Genomic DNA, 15,623 nt, shown 5'->3' on the forward strand with positions numbered 1-15,623 from the left:
ACCTGTGACTAGTCTCCACTATAAGGAAAAAAAGAACAGTTAACTTACAAAATTCGTCATTTCGTCATTTTTGTGTCGTGTACACCTGTGCATATTGAGTTATTTGAGAAAGAGATAATCTTATTGACACACTTTCAGGTTTTTTTTATTTTAAAGGACCAGTCAGGACAAATAGGAATGAATAATGAATTAAGATAACCTCTTTGTGTTGATATTAAGATAACTAAGATAACCTCTTATTTTGATACACCAATAATATTTTGCCATTGTATTGGGTTTTTTTTATAATGAGATCTAAATAAAGGCATTTTGATGAAGAGATCCATATTTAGTCATCAATTAGTATGACCTGCTTCCAAAATAATTGCTATTTCTGTAGAGTGCTTAAATTAGTTTCGGCAGGGATAGCAGTCCATGATGAAACTATTCTAACCAGCAGAGAGACCAAAACTGAAGAAGAAAAAAAAACAGGTTTCCAAAAAAAAATCTGTTTAGGGCCAAATTGGAGATAAGAATAAATCAAGGGGCTTAAAAATACAACAGCAAATGTCAGCTGGGCCAAACTTTCATTTCTGAATTCCATAGCTGAGATATTTTTGTTGTGGCGGTGAGATTTTACTTTTTTAGAAGGTTTCTTTTTGGGACACACAAAAATGTCATCCAGCCACCCGCCTCGTGCGTGCGGTATTTGATACCTTTAGCACGGGAGACCTATGGGGGAGCTGACCGCATCATTGTTGTGTTGTTTTGTTCACGAAAGGTGATGCTATCATTGGGAACAGTTACTCTGACTCAGACACAGGGCCTGTTTCTACAAGACATCAATAGCTTTATTGTTCACAAAAGATCATCTTTGGCCATCGGAGGTCAACCAATTCAAACTCAAATTATTAACGTTTGCAGGTTTTGAAAGTTGAAGATGCCGTTTCGTCATGTAAAAATGATTTAGACAGTTAATTCTGGTAAACTAAACAAGATGACAATTCTCTAATATTTAATTTAATATATTTTGAAATGTTAAATCTACATTTGTCCAAATAGAGGGAAGGACATTTCTGTACACTAATAGAATTTAATTTGTTTGTATAATTTTAACAGCTGATTGTTGTCCAATTCAAATCACAATCGAATGGGCAATTTTAATGTTTTTATTTATATTTTAATTTATTTTATAATTTAACCTGAATCTTTAGTGCTAAAGTTTGTTGACACCAACTTGATTAGGAGTATTCGTGTTGCACTTTTGTAATACATAGATTTTTGACTAACTGAAAATGATGCATAAAATTCAAGAAAATTAGAATGTATTCAGGATTTTATTCGTTAAATAATTTATGCATGTGTTTGTTTGTATTTTGCAACATTTCGTATTGTAGTAATTTCTTTGTAAAGCGCATGAGATTTGGTATGTAATGCGCTATATAAAAATTAATTATTGTTATTATTATTATTTCAATATCAAATTATTGCAAAATACAAACATGCATAAATTTGTTGCAGTCATATACATCCAAGACCACTCTCTGGAGCAAATGAACCATTTTGAAACAAAGGAGACACCTTGTTAATACTTTGTATGGTAGTTTGGACTGCATATTGTTTTCGCATCACCACATTAAAGTTAAAGGCACATAGGAACATTTGCAATTATCCCACAAGTATACAGGTATATCTACCTATTTAAAAATCTTCAAGGTACTCAAAGTGAAGATAGGACTGGTACCAAATACCCTGTGAAATTATTCCAACTGAAATGGTTTCAAGAATTGATGCTAGTTTTAAAAAAAGTGTGCCCATGGGCATATCTTTATGCGTGGGGTAGCAATAGAGAAAAGAATGTTGCAACCTGACACCACTTCCGCAAATGTGTACAAAGTCCATGGAAAGTCAAGAACATTTTCCCAAGTATTTCCTTACAAGATTGGAAATAGAAATAAAAGTTACCTTTCAGAGTCTGATTTTGTTAAGCATGACGTAGCAAAGGTAACTATTATTTCTATATCAATATGACAGAGTCCAATATCAGTATCCATGCTGCTAAGATTGGAAATTTTTTTCAGTCCCAGATTCATGTCTTACCATCATTTTTGCAATGAATGACCTTCATTGAGATGATATATGAAGAAAAAAAGTGGCGTCAGGTTGCAACATTCTTTCTGCAATAGAATCCAGTTACGAGACCAAACAATTGAGCATTTGTTTCCTCAAAATGTACCCACTGAGCCGAAACTTCTACAAGTTAGTTGTTATAAATGCACTGTTCTTGAGATTTTGAGCAATTTTGCTGCTTCAAAAGAACAAAAAAAATGTCACGTATACCTTTAATAAGAGTTACTAGCGATCATACAAGAGAGGTTGAATTACATGTAGCGCTTTAGTTCTTTGGAGCAGGTGAATTTGTCAAGAATCCTAATGCCGGATAGTCACTTGCCCCCGAGTGCTGTTGCTATGCCTTCCTGAAAAACATCTTGACTTGCAAAAAAAAATGGCTTTTGATTCTAGTTTTTTTCTGGTACATGTATTAAAAAGGGGAGGTATGTTGAAAGCTGTTGCTGTGATACTATAGTTGCAGTGGAATTTGGAATTGGCATTACAGCCTCTCAGCGAAAGAAAGGTTATAAGTTCATTTGATACTGCCTGAAGTATAGGTTGCTATGTGTTCTAGGAGCCAGCCGCAATTTGTCAAGAACACATCTCTCATTTGTATGTGTATTGGGAAAACATTCTGTATAGGTTTTTTTCAATTGCTCGAACCGAGTGTCATTGCCAGTTGCCACAGTCAACACAAATGTTGCCATTTGTTTGCATTTGAAATGGATCAGTACTTAGAGTCATGTGTAATACCCGTATGTTTTGTCTCGTAGTTTGGTTGATGAATTGGTGCAACAAAGTGAATACCGTAATGTGGTTGAATAAATTGATTTCATACGGAAATTTTCTAGCAAGTGGTCTTCAGGGATTGGTTGTCGTTTCTTCATGTATTCCATTCTGCAGGTATAGCTGTGTGATGCATTTTAACGGTTTCGTGAAGGTAACGAGGCAAGGCAAGTTGAGTACAGCCTGCTCCAGATGTTACTATTGCTTAGCATGAAAAGTCTTCCTTGGTAAAAACAGGATTACCAACCAAATGTCCATGTGATGCATATTGCTTGTGACTGGTATTCAGCTGGAGTTTTGGCTTGTAACCTGCTTTTACTAAGCCAGACTTTTTTGCGCTTAGCCTTTTTTGTGCTTAGGCTCCATGAAAATGGCCCCAGGTCACACAATACATTCAGTTGACTCAAAATGGCTATTCACTGGAGGTCTTTTTATACATCTGGCCTACACAATGGGCCAGATTTAGCCCATTCAGTGGTTTTGACAGGGTAATCCTACATACACAATAGCACTGCCCGACTCACAAGTGAAAGTGCGCCAGTCAGTCAGTTAGTGAGATACTAGGTACAAAGAGGGTAAAACATGTACATTGTATAGGTTGGCCCTCTGAGACCAGCAAAATCTGGCATGTGCTTTACTAGCAACAACTATCTCATCAAACTCAATGATGAAATACACCTGAGGGTTTGCTGTGTATACATGTGTGTATGGTCGGTCTGTGGTCTGTGTAATCAAATGCAGAAAAGACAAGTCAATGCTGACTCTATGATAAGAAACTGTTATCCCCTGTGGTGTCCTTTTATCAGTAAACCTATTGCCCACATAGATCCTTCAAAACCCACCAGGTGTGGAGGATATTGTGGGATTAAGGATCTTGGAGGTCAAGCCTAGCCATGGTAACAGGCCAGATTACCACATAGCTGGGAGGATCCTTATTCCTATACTACTGAGACCATCAAATCAGTCATATTTTATATTAATGGAAAGTACTCTACACTATCGCAGCTACTTTAAAAGAAATTGAAAATCCACCTGTAGATTAGGTTCAGGGCTGACTAGCACCCATGTGGGTTTAATACCAAACCGCTTCTTCTTTTTTATAAACCCACGGCTTCTGACCCATATCCTTTTAAAATCTGAATGCCAACTAAATGACATTTAAAATAAAACTGTACTTGTAGACCATGCTCAAAAATGTATCAGCATACTTTAAATAAACCTGAGACACACTGACGTCACGCTTTGTTTGTGCGTATTCCCTGTGGGACCCAGGTGAGACGAGAGCTACCAAGCTCCCATAAGAAAGGATACCGGTACATATAAACAAAGCGTGTTTGCATGTAAACGTCGTGTTTACATTCAATGCAAGAAGTACCTATTACACTTCACCCCCTTGTCACCTCACTTTGACCCTTTGAAGTCCTGTGTAACCTTTTCCAGGAATTTTGGTCTAATAATCATGTTTACAATCATGTGTCCCCCTTATTCAATTAATATTTTCCACGACATGCCTACACCCTAACTTATACCCTTCCTGATACGTGTTGCAGCTCATACCTTTCTGCGAATTATTAATGAAGGTTAATTCAATTCCAGGTATGCGGCTCATCAATGTCTTCATGTTTGCTTTGTAGCTAATTGTTTCCTTGAATCTGCTAATCGTCCCGCCGGCCATTCCCCTTTCCTCCCATCAGTGTTGTTAACGACGTTTTAATTATACCCTTGATAATAAACCTGTCTAGGCAGTCACGTTCCTGCCTTGTGATATGAGCTGCTACAGGCCATGGGGGTTGTATTGCATTACATGTACTGCAACACATTTTTTTTAAGTGTATGCTTTTGTTCAGTGCAACTGTACAGGGATCGAGTAGACCTTTTGTGTATTCATAAACTTGAAATCCACTCGTACTAAATTGGCCGGGTTCGTTCACCGCGTAGTCTATGTAATTAGACCAAGGCGAAAGCCATGATCTATTATGCCTGAACAGATTCGCTGAGTAATTAGGCAAGACCCCGCCTCTTGACCTCCTAGATTTTGACCAATCAGTAGGCGCTTTCTATATCGGGTCATTCCCCCCTTGCGTGTCATAGACGATGGATACCAACAGAAAATGTATCACGCGCTCTGTATCATGTTACGCGATATCGCGCCCAGCTGTTGTTGTATTACAAAACACTGCATTCGAATTAACCAATCAAACCATTTAGTCCTGATTTAGGAATGAAATGACTCACCATTAAGTAAAGTCAACTCCGATTGGCTGGCATATCTGCATGTCTAGACATATCAGACGTTATACAGGACTTTGCTCCGTGGATAACGGGTGATACTTGGACTACGCACCGCGCACCGCGCTCGATGTACAGATACCGCATAATTATAATGATATACCCCACGGTACATGTGGTATACGCTGTATGTGGCACTTACATGCGGGGACGGTTTGTGCATCCCCGGTCCCAATATGCGTGTGCGTAGCATTACCGGCTTGAATAAACTAGTTCTCTCCGCTTTGTACTCAACGTATGGTAATTGCTACCAAATTTGGACAGAGCAGTCTCCGTTTGGTTAAGAATCTTGAGAATATGAATATTCATAGTACGCCTCAGCTGTCGGTCTTCTACATGTACATGAACATACACATGTGTTCTGTGCGTGGTGAATGGAAAAAAGTAAGGAGCGAAAAACAGTTATAGGCCTAGTGACATAAAATATATTGCTAGACTCAATTTTGGGCACAACTGATTGTCATCGTAGTTTTTTTTCAATTTCCGTCTTTAATAGTAACATGATAGACACATTTCTTTCGGTAACTGCTGTCTGAGTTAAGTACATCTACTTGCAGTCCGTGACAACATCATGCGGGCGCAAACGAATGTGCCAAATTGTGTTCGACGACACAAGGAAAATGCTTTACCTCACACCAGACTAATTCACCTAACACAAGTTTTAAATTGATTGATATGAGACGAATTCGGTCTCTGAATGCTGTCGCCCGGCAATAGCTGAGACGAATTCAATCTGCATTGACGAATATTCTTGACTAAATAGGTTGACCAAGCTTTGAAATTGAATGATAAATGACTAAATTGATTTCACTAAAAGCGTGTGAAATTCTTCTTGGAAAAAAATATGTGAATTATTGGAATTGGTGAATTGGAATGAAAAACGTTTTAGAATAGCCGGGAAAACCTGTAGTGATGTAACCCTAAACGCCATTTAATCACAACCTTACATGTCCAGTCCTTGGACATGCAAAAAGCCTCTTGCGGCGTGAGGTTTTTATCGCTTTGTTTCAACTTAATCAGTAAGTATGGCGAACCTCGACTCTTATGTGAACCTATATTAAAACTCACAGTCACCCGTCTTTTGGCACTTGTAATTTCCAACAAATTGAGGTTCACACAGAGTGCACAAAACTCTCATTATTGTGAAAATACATGCTTCAGGCTACCTCATCAGTTGACCTTCCTCGCATGAGGTTCAGGAAAACCTCATGCTATCAACAAAAATCGCCCAGGTTGCAACCATGCAATACATTATAGTAGAATGTCTAAGCTAATTTTTTAGTAAGAGTGTTATTTTTTTCAAAGGCTTTTATAGGCGAGTTATTTCAATATGGGCTGCCCCTTTAAGCACGCAGTAAGTTTGTTCTCTTCGATGTTAGGTTCCAAATACCATAGGGTGTCCACATTTATCATTTTTGAGGTTTGTTGTTACGAAAATTGGTTTACATGTTATGAAATTGGTTTACATATTATGAACACATGTTATTAAAACTATGAGGTTTCCCCTTTCATACTTCAGCAAAACTGCTACCATCCTTCAATATTGAGGACCATGATAAGGTTTCCCCTTTTAAAATGTGTGGTTCATGGTTATGAAAACAGTGTTCAGCACCATCGTGCGATGATGTTGCTCCTTTAAATCACCAGGACTCTCATGCATGTATTCTATACAGCCACTCACCCCACAGCACGCAGCTGGCAGTACAGTCTGGGCATCATCCAACCAGCCTATTATTCAATTAATGAGGTATCTTAATTAATTTCAAGGAAGCTTTTCTTTCCTGCTAAACCTTCGATGCCGGTAGGGGGGATGTTGACAAAGACGACAGACACGACTCTTTATATTTTATTGGTTGTTGACATTTTACTGACAGACTAATACAATCAATTGGCCATCGTTTTTTTTGTGTGTTGACTGTGATGTAATTATTATAGGGATCGCTGTACGTTCCAGATGGAGTCTTATTAACGACTGACCGTCGCATACATCAATAATGCGTTGGGGGGAAAATGGATTTTCATTATCGCCATCGTAGTGTTCTGTATTGTAATTTGTATTGCAGTTAGAATGGCCAGACTACTGTGCTCACTGATTGGTCTATGGACAGCAAGTCGTTTATTACCCGTTTGACCGCTGGCTACTTGATTGACTGGACTAAAGGTGGACCAACCAACCGGCTTAATTATGTACCGGCTAAACATCCCACTAGTTTTGTAATCAACACAAGTCACCACAAATTATCTTGACTCCAAGTTAATAAGAGACGGCATTCTTTTGTCGTTGCTCATTTCCCGTTTGTTGTGGCCTGGCTTTTGATGTAGGCCGAAATCCCATAATTTGCGTTCCAGTCAGTTTTGTGTCCGGTGCGCACATTTCCCATAAAAGTATTAAACGACGGACACAACATTGACTGAGAAAGCGTCGGCTGGATTTGTGATTGACTTGTGTTTGACTCGATTACAACTCTACCAGGTGACAAACATAATGTAGGTTCTACGATCATAACGAACAACCGACAAACCGAACCGACTAACCCTACCGAACCTACAAACCGAACCGGCCAAGCCTACCGAACCAACAAACCGAACCGACCAACCAAATAGGCCGAACCAAAGGACCAAAACCAACAAACTGGACCCAAGGGCGGATCCAGAACACAATTTTTTTTGGGGGGGGGGGCCCAAAAAAAATTTGGTCCCCCAAAAAAGTGGGTCAAAAAAATTCCGGCGTGGGGATCGGGGCCCGCTTAAGGGCCCCGAAAATTTTTTGGATTCTAGATGCTCTGTGGTGCGATCTGAGGCAATTTCTGACCACTTTAACCAATGTTTTTTTGAGGAAAAGATGGTGGTGTACTCATTGCCTGCCTTTATTGCGATGTCACATAAAAAAAAAAAAATCGGTTTCTTTTTTTTTGGGGGGGGGGGGGCATGGCCCCCTTTGGCCCCCCCCCCTGGATCCGCCCTTGACTGGACCGACTCGACTACACCAACCGATATACCACACGTGTAACGACGGGACAGTTCGCCTGTGTGCAGATTGGCTGTCATTTGAGGCCAAGTTCGGGCAAGGACCATTAGTCGACTAGTGGTTGATTTGTGACGTACCTTACGCCTGCGCACTAATAGCAACGTGCGAACGTCTCCAGTCAAACGCTGGTCAAAATGTCATCGCAAAACTTCTGGATCCTGGTTCTCTGCTAGCGTTATGAATGGGCGCGGTTATTGGTTACCAGCGAAGCAACCAACCCCAGTAGGCTGGTTCCAAATAGTCGACTAGCGTAGTCAACCACCGTTGACTAGACAGAGTTCGGGCAAACGTTAGTTAACCATTGGTCAACTATAGTCCTTGCGCGAACTTGGCCATAGTACGAGGTGAATCAGCTGGTGTGCAAGTGATTAACAACTGTTTCCGCAAACCTTTCATTATTTAGTATCTCCACCATGCAAAGCCTCAAATCTTACTGATTTTTGATTCGTTGTATTGGTGCCATTTTTGGCTGCATGGTTTAAAATGGGTGCATACCTATGTTCCCCAATACCGATGTTCCCCGAAATCCTTACCCTAATCCCTATAACCCTAACCTTAATCCTAAGGATTTCGGGGAACATCGGTATTGGGAACATCGGTATTGGGGAACATCGGGTAGACCCCGTTTAAAATGACGTTTCGGTTGGCAGGTTGAGTGCCTGCATGCTGTCTGGCTGGTACTCTAAAAAAGCCACTAAATCTTTTCAGGGTCAAAATTGACGCTTTCCTGAGTCAAAATGACACATTTGCCTAGGTTTCCGGGTCAATATGTCTTCTATAGCCGCTTTTTGCCATCTTTCTGACTTTCTGACGTGTTACAATTTGCCTGATATCTGGCTGCATTTTATTTTGGCTATTTTGGCTGAACTAGACGAGACGGTTTGGGTTAACTTTTCCAATTGATAAACACTTTGTTGCCGGAGTTATTATGGTGCGTATAACAACACAAAACTGTAACAAATTTGTAACTTGTTGCAACCATTTTCTTGTCCAGGAACGGTATATAATTTAGTATCAATGTTGGAAAACATAGCCGTAGCGAGTCAACATCAGTTTGCCGGCCGTAATATCAGCTGCCTCTCCGGGGCTATTTCGGTCAATTCTGTCACCCTGACCCGGTAAGTCCGTGTCTTTCCCGCGAAGTTTTCAACACCGGCCGGCTAATCCCCCTCCTGTAATGTCTTTTCTCTGTTTGGCTGCCGGCAGCGACAGCCAGTCAGTTTAATTCTCCATCAGATGGAAAGCTATATCGATGTTGCCCCCGGATGATGGGCTCGGTGATATTTTGCAGCGAGCGGGCATTCGCCGCGGGTTTTCGGAGAGTGAAACCGGGAAACTTGTTAAAGGTACATAGTCTATAGACTGTCAAAACATCATGAAATATGCTACTTGATTGTAAGTAAATAGTAGGATCAAGTATCCTGTGAAATCATTGTGCCAAGTATGCTGTCATTTTCGAGGAAAGAGGAATTAACCATCATTTCCTTGAGATGGTTATAGGACCAAACCATCGTACTTTCAACGGAATCATATTCTTTGCTTCGAGGAAAATGAAGATGTGTTTTCACAGTTTTCTTAAAAAGTATGACATCTACTGGGCTGAAATTTAGATTGTTTTTTAATACACTCATTGTAGGCCTACTGTTGTCCTTTGAATCGGCAAAACACTTTTTGTTTTACAGAATAATGGTGTCCGTTAATAACTTTAAGGACTTTGGGGCATAGATGGTTCGAGCCCATCCCTTCATTGCATTATGGTTTATGTTTCTTCGTGTATTAGTTGCTTACCTGTAAGTTCGCAAAGCTGATGCCGTTGAACCTTGATGTTACACCTACTTCGACGTTTAAACTTGTTAGTTCTTGACACCTTCTCGGAGTACCTTCTTAGATTCTAAAATCAACCTAAAGGCATATAGGATCATTTGCTTTTCATGCATTTTTTGTTCGTTGCCAATGTAGGCCTAATAATACCACTCAAAATCTAAACAAGAATGTTCAAAAGCTAACTCCCTGTCGAAGCTTCAGCGGTTCAGCCCAGTACACTTTTCGAAAGAAAAAAAACAATTGAAAACCATGCACAACCTTTTGAACACGAAACACGATTTTGTCTATTAAGTCTTTATTTCCAAAAGTCGGTCAATGGACTGATCGTTGGAAATCGCCTACATTTCTTGATTTCTTCTAAATGACAGCAAGCCAGACGAAACAATTTCACGGGGTGTTTATACCAGTATGATCTTTACTCCAAGTAAGCCTTTTGATAATAATTCGGTATGTTACTTTTGTACTAAATGGTAATGATCATGAGGCCTTTAACTTTAAAGTTTTCACTTGTTCTCCACAGATATTACGTCGTTTTGCCGGATCTGAAGGGCCAGCCAATAGTCCTCTGACTGACTAAATCACCAACTGGCTGAATCACTGACTGGCTGACTGACTCCCCCGGTACTGTCCCGAACTGAGACTGTTGGATACTGCACTACCGGGCAAGCCTAGTACTTCCAGTGCTTGAAATATATTATATTACATTAACAACGATTATTTTGTAATACGGGATCATTTTGTTTTTCATTGAATTATTGATGGAAAGACGTGATTCCAAAGTCTTTGTGATAAAGTAATTCTCAAGCTGATGTCATTTCAAAATACGTCTCATTGTGAAATTCTATCTAACTGAAAAGATTGTTATCCTGAAAATAATCGCATTTTTTTTCAACACCCGGTGGTTGTTTGTACTATCACAAGATGGTGTCGGCGATATTCATCTTCGACCGTCAAACAGCCGTCTCAACCCGTGGGGCAATTCTGGCCCGTCTGCCCCAGTCCGATGCAGTCACACTCGCGGTCCACTATTCCTCCAAGTATATTGATCTTGCCACGACATGCTCGTGGGAATGCCAGTTTGACCATCGTCTCCGGGATGAGAGTTCCCTTTGCGCGAGCGCGCATGCGTGCGCCTGCGCCTTCTTAGGGATGCAACAGTGCAAATAAATTCCCATAGACACTAGTGCTAAATGCCCATACTTCAAAATTCTTTTTAATATACTCAGAACTCTCACAGGTATTCAAGCTGCACAGGAAAATGATGATCAACATGTCATCTTTCGTTTTCTTTTCATTTTTTTGGTGGGTTGACCATTGACTTGTCGAGATATTCTCACCCAAAGAAGACGACCCCTATTTTCCCCAAAGCGGAAAAGTAGCCATCTTGAAAAACGGTCCCTCCACAACATGGCAAAATAGCGCCACTTTCGAGCCCAATAGCATCCAAAATGCTCAGAATTGGAAGCCCCGAGTCCGGGCCAGCGGTTCATTACCATATCTCTTCAATTCCTCAATTTTACGGCGCTCAGAACTCTCTAATATAGAATATTTTGAGGGTATAACTTTTATTCATGAGCTTGGCGAATGGATTTACCGGTGTGCACCCTTAGGAAAACACACCATGCGCCTGTGTGTTTGTTATGCGGTAATTCCATCACGAGGGTAAGCTGAGCCCGTGACACCGTCTGCTTCTTACCGCCGGCTTTTTCTCCGAAATCCTGACTGCTCGATGGTGGGACTATTATCGGGCATCTCGGACTATGGATTGATCGAGGCTCGTATCCGTTTATCCGCAAAGACATGGATATAGGCCAGGCGAGATTGGAGATGAGGCCAGGCCGTGGTTCTCGAGTTACCAGGACGGGGAAGCGAATTCTTTTCCTTCCGCGCGTATTGCCTTCCGTTTGCTCCTATCTTATAAATCTCTTCATTTCGACAATCTATAGGCTCTACTGCGTTGCCAGTAAGAGAAAGCGTGAAAGAAAAATAGACGGTACCTGGGAGTAGGTAGACCAATCGTTAACTGTTGATGGTTATTTATATGGGACCTACGGGTATATTTGCCAAAAAATTAGAGCGAGATTTGTACTGTATACCTTTTTTCATAACGTAAAAAGAAAAGTCTGCGCCAGAAAACATTCGCTTTTTTGGGAGGGGGGGGGGGGTTGCTAGAGCCCCTGTTCGTTCACTCACTCTCCCGTTGAGCAATCGCGAGTACATGTTAAACAACAAAACCTTCCTTGTGCACATAGAAACTGTGAGACTGTTGCTTCTTTCATCAGTGGTGAGTCACTTGCTCAGAAAAATATGCTTATGGACGAAAATAAAATTGGCCAGTTATCAAAAACAGGCTGCACCCTCTCTAGGATGCTTGTACGTGATATAATTATATCACCCACCCTGCATTGTAAGATGGCATTTATCGCAGAGCCCATCTTTCTCATCAACGAAGATACCTATTTCATTGTAAATTCTCTTTTCTCTGAATTTCAATATCCGACTTCAAACGCGAGAGAAGGCCGTTCTGTTTCTTATTGGGAACAGCCAGTCAATGACTCCCACCTCTAGACTATTAACTTCAACGAGATAATCCAATTGGGTGAGATTATCACTCGCGTCATCTCTAATCCCTTGCCCACCCGACGGCTGTTGCAGTGCAATCTTCTCGGCTCTTCGTTTGAAGACTGTTTTTCAGATAACACGCGAAATTGATACTATCCCACGTGACCGCGAACTCTGCGCGATAACATTATTTACGACAGAAATGTAAGACTGTTGTAAGAATTGGAATTCGTAGACGACTGTGAAAGTGATTGTTTGAGAGATTTTCGAGGATGGTCTGGAATAGCCTCTCAGGAGCTAAGCCAATTAACAGCTTAATGTATTAGCGCCAGACAGGTATACGTGACAGATTGCCATACTGACAATAAATCTCCCTTATCCGATTAGTGATTAATCTCTTCTCTTCATTATCCGCCAGTCACTCCCTTTCCTTTAGCTCCCCCTTCCTCCGAAGAAAAAAGTCACGGTGGCATGCAGATACATTATAACTGTTTTTATCGGTTTCACTTAGAAAAAAAACAGATAATCATGACTTAGGATCTATTTGAGGAATTCGTAAAACCGTTTTTACACCGCGCCGTCGAAATGTACGCTTTGACTGGTGTACACAATGGCAAGTAATGTATCAACTTGTATAACGTATGCGTGCGTCATTTATTTACACTTTTGTCATGCCAAAGTTATTAGGCAAACTACGTCCGCAATAACTACGAATGGTTGTGCACTACAATGTCGAGTGCATGCACTTTGAATTTCACGAACACATCGAACACAGCTCGCCGTAAGTAGAGCTAGAAGTTGATGGTATTGCAAGTTTTGAAACAGTGAAATGCCATACTACTGAGCTGAGGTATTCGCAAGAAATTTCTTCCCCGTGAGTATGTTCTTCATAATTTTTTGTAGCTGTTTATAATTTGTACATTCATTCTTGGGTGACGGAGTCGGATGTGCTATAGTTTGCAAGTTATTGGCCCTGCTCCAAGTATTGAGAACAAAACCCACTGTCATGACGAAACTGACGTTAATTAGCTCCATGGTTTAGAGACATCCAAAGCCAACAGATGTCGTAGCTACCCGGGGCAGGGTGTTGCAATTTTGAGGTTTAACTGTTAAGTAAAACGACAATTTGGATAAAAATCAAATGAAAATCAAACTCAAAATCGGAAAAGGGGTACCGCGAAGCACCGTGACTGCGTGAAACCATGCTCCATGATTCGTAGGACACCAACCATTAAACACAAAGCAAATCGGGTTTGTACAGCAAGTTGTGTTCAAATAAAAAAAAAGTGTCATTTTAGTACGATTCAGAGAAATACGGTCTTCTTTAGGTTGATAAAGCCCTTCTAGTATAGAATGAACAAATCCATTGAGTCAATAATTTGACTAAGCTATACAGAGGGGACCGTCGCTGGCCCTCACCAGCCTGACGCAACTGGTCATAGGCCTGTTCGCATTATATTATTATCCATGTACCAAGATGATTTCCAGGCATTTTACGAATGAGTTAGTTTTGCAGGAACATTTTCAACCCTAATAAAGAGCCAAGGCAATGGACCTGGATGAGTTTGTTTCTACTTTTTCCAGAAAGCACAACAGAAAAATCCAGTTTTTAAAAAAATTATTGGTAAGATTTGGTAACAACGGGAGCGTAAATTCCCTGGTTTTGCGTTTCAAAAAGTATATCAGCTATAGCATTTACGTCCATATACATCCATATAGGGCTACATGCTTTATCGGTCCAAAAACGAAAAGGGCAAGCCGCAGTTCAATTACTTTCAGTGCCCCCTTGAAAAATGTGTGCACCCCAAGTGCCCCAGAGTGTTTCACCCAATACGCCACTCAGCCCACTCACTCAATGACTGACTGACTCACTGACTGGGCAGTGCTATTGTATAGGATTACCCCGTAACGCCAATGAAAAAGCTAACTCTGGCCCATTGTGTAGACCAGATGCGTGAAAATACTTCCATGTCAATAGCCAATCTGAATCAACTAAATTGATTTTTTTTTTCCGTGCTCTAGGATGAGTTTTCTTACGCTTCAGTGCCTTGTCTAGTTTTAATCTTTCCTTGATCGCTCCCACTATTCGCTCGCCATTTAAGTTCCTCCGAGCGTTATCTAATCGTCTTTCCCGTCGTGGGGAAGAGTTTATCATCCTTGGTGGTCCCATCTTCTTTCCTCCGGGATGTTGCTGCTGTTTTCCTCCCCCATTGTCTTGCTTGCCGGCCAGCCTTCCGAGAGTTCCGTTCCGATCCGCGGGCGCGCCGAGACGCCACTTCCGCCGTACAACAGCGGCGGAATTTTTAATCACAATATTCCTCCCAAACGTTCTTTCGGGAAATTATGTCTGCCTGATTGGTAGCAATTTACTGAACTGTTATAAGCAGGAAGTTTGTATACAGGTTCTGTTATTCGCACTGGACTAGGGTGAGTTAAAAAAAAAAACGCGCACGGAGCCCAGACAACTGAAGAGGAGGATACCTCATAGTGGCGGCACCATGCACTGACGTATGACGTGCAACATAACGGTTTCAGGCGCGTTGGTTTCCAAAAATGTTGTCTGCATCTGCAGGTTGAACAGGACTGTTTTGGTTCCGTGGCACTTCGATGTTTAGCGAGAGACATAATAAAACAAACACACGGCCCGTCTTTTTAACCACTCTTGTTTACACAAAATCCAAGCACTCTTTTATTTTGTCCCTCCACAAAGACTCGTATACAGACCTCTCCGGGCATGTTATCACTTGCAACACGGAAGCCACCTTCACTGGCGAAAGCAAGGGCATAAAATCACGCAGGGGATGGGGAGAATATCCCCACACACTTTTTGACCAGGGGGATGGGCCACTGAAGCATCTCCCCCCCCCCCCCATTTTTGTGGTGAGAAACACCAAAATGCCGATTTGAGGTTAACTTGTAATTTTCCTATACAGTCCAAATTTATTAAATAATTTTGAACAACGGAGAACAAACGGTACAAAAGCTTTACATGCACCGTTTTGATGCAATAAAGGATGTAAGCGCGCAAGTTTGTACAACATGT

The sequence above is a fragment of the Patiria miniata genome, unplaced genomic scaffold (assembly GCF_015706575.1).
Source record: "Patiria miniata isolate m_02_andy unplaced genomic scaffold, ASM1570657v1 HiC_scaffold_15, whole genome shotgun sequence".
Taxonomy (NCBI): domain Eukaryota; kingdom Metazoa; phylum Echinodermata; class Asteroidea; order Valvatida; family Asterinidae; genus Patiria; species Patiria miniata.